Below are 2503 nucleotides of genomic sequence, written 5' to 3'. Positions count from 1 at the left end.
CGGGGGAGGAGCCTGAGGCGGAGTCGCGCACGCGCCAACTCTGGATCAGATGGCTGTGATAATCGTCTGGGGAAGGCCGAGGAAGGCCTGGAACGAGGAACCACGTCCTCTGTGAACTTCCACATCTGAACACCGCACTGTACACGTTTCACATGTCTATACAAGGATGTGTACTCCGCAGAACACACACACGCGACATGATTGTACAAACCTCGTCTGCTGTCTACACGCACGTCCCAGTCACATTCACTGGGGCCAAAAGGCGAGTTCTGAGGGTGCACTGTCTGAGGCCCAGCAGGGCGGGAGGACGTACAGTCCCAGAGCCCCAAGGCCCGCAGGCGTCCTCTCACCTTCAGTTGGGGTCGAAACTGACGCAGGCTGCAGCTGCCTCTAGTTGTTCAGAAATGACTCCCCCGCCCAAGCTGCCGCTAGAATTTTGGGTCGAACTCAAAGAGAGTGAGGAGTGTGCTCAAGTTCTTGTGTTGGTGTGGAGAGAATTGGGGGAGAGGAATAGGTAGAACTGAGGGGTGATTTGGGCCTCCGAGCTGACCACATCCAGATGTGTGCAGTACCCCCCACCCCCACCCCGCGCCAAAGGGACCCAGAGGTTGCTGGCAGCAGCTCAGACTCAAGCCAGAGCTAGCTTTGCTGCCAATGCTGTGTGGTCTTGACCAAACCCCTCTGGTGCTCTTTGTGCCTTAGTTTCCTCATCTGCAAGTCATTTGGCTCGCGCCCTGGGGCACTCTAAACTAAGAGGCAACCAGGCCTCTTCTGGAGCTAAACCTTCATGGAAGCAGTCTCTGGATTCTCACAACCACCCTGAGACATGAGATTATATACCACACTTTACAGGCGAAAAAGATGAGGCTCAGAATGGTTAATGAGTCCTCATGGCTCTAGGTGGTAGAACCCAAGTTCTTTTGCATTGCCCCTTGAAGGTATTTAGGAGGGAAGAGAGTGACATACTAAATTCTCAAACTGGCTTAGTAGGAGTGTAACTTGAGAGGCTCTATCAAAACTTGAAGTCACTGCTGCTGGAATTAAAGGAAACATGAAGAAGGATGTCCATTGCAGCATTGTATGCCAGAACAACTAAAACTAATTAAACTCTGATATACATATAATAGGATGTTTTAAAAATAAAGTATATCCCTATATACAGGCATGGAAAGAGCTCTAAGGGAAAAAAGCCTGGTGTAAAATTGTATAGTATTGTTACCAGAGAGTGGGGATGCTCTCCCGGCACGTTGTCCAGGTTCTCGATGTCTCGAACAAAGAATTGAGCAAGACACCGAAATACAGCAGAAAAGCTTTATTAGAAGGGAAAGTACACTTCCAGATGTGGAAGCAGACCTGTGCAAAAGAAGCGTGGCTCAAAAGGCCTGGTAACAAAGCCTTTGGGGTTTTTTTCCCTATTTGCTGTGGGTGGTTACTTTTCTTAAAGGGGTGGGCTTCCTTGATTGACAACTAAGATTGACAGGACTCAGCGATTCATCATTTGCTTTCTGTGCATGTTCGTTCCCAGAATTCAGTGTTATAATGATATTAATGAACTTCTGGCATATGCATCACATTATGACGGTATAATGAGGCTCAGGTGAGTTGAAGGTTGTTGGGGTCTTCACTGCGCAGGTGCGACTGACTGGCTTAAACTGGTGCCTAATTCTCTGTTTACTTGTTTCTTTGTATGAGTTACTTTTAGCTTAAAAATGCCTTCTGGCTTGTTTAATTGTGGGTGGATTAGGGCGGACCCTTTCTAGGATGGGATGACCTTAGTGTCTTTGCAGGCAGACCGGAAGGAAAGCCCCTAACTTTCCTAACTCTTTTCTAAGAGCCATGAACTCCCTTATTATTAGTATGGATGCTGAGGAACAGGAGGTCACTTTTTCCGTATCCGCTTCCTGCTAAGAAGCGTCGTTGTCCCTGCCTGCTGGGGTTTCCTGGAGCTCTCTCCCTTTCTGCCTCAGTCAGGGTGGGGTCTTGGGTTTCCTGCTGTAGTGCCGCCTCAGTCCCTAGACAAGGAAAAGAACATACAAACTTGTTATTTAAATCATACATCTATTAATTTCTATTATCGATTTGCCTATTAAGCAAGTAAAGGGAAACAGGCTTGGTTAATATATTTTGTAAAGAGTGAAAAAAGACCTTTGGCCTAAAGTCCCCTCCCCTTTCAGACTCTAAGGGCCCTGTCTGGCCTAACATTATTTCTGCTAACAATGGGCCTATGACCCTTATCTATGGCCAGAGGATCTGAGTCACCAGATAGGGAATTTTCCTAAAGAAAAGAGGGAAGCAAAAAGAGGGAAGGTTTTCTAAAAAGATTAAGAACCCTGCAAAGGATGTCCCTTTTCATTTCCTGCTAAAAGATTAAGAATTTTAAAAGTGATGTCCTGTATCAGTATGATCCCTTTTTATGTAAAAACAGAAATAAAAGAAACATTGGCCATACCAAAAAGGGAGAAAGATAAGACAAAAATTTATCAACAATACCTAATACCAGAAA

The sequence above is a fragment of the Pteropus vampyrus genome, unplaced genomic scaffold, assembly GCF_000151845.1.
Source record: "Pteropus vampyrus isolate Shadow unplaced genomic scaffold, Pvam_2.0 Scaffold394, whole genome shotgun sequence".
Taxonomy (NCBI): Eukaryota; Metazoa; Chordata; class Mammalia; order Chiroptera; family Pteropodidae; genus Pteropus; species Pteropus vampyrus.
Note: the sequence above shows the minus strand (reverse complement) of the source record.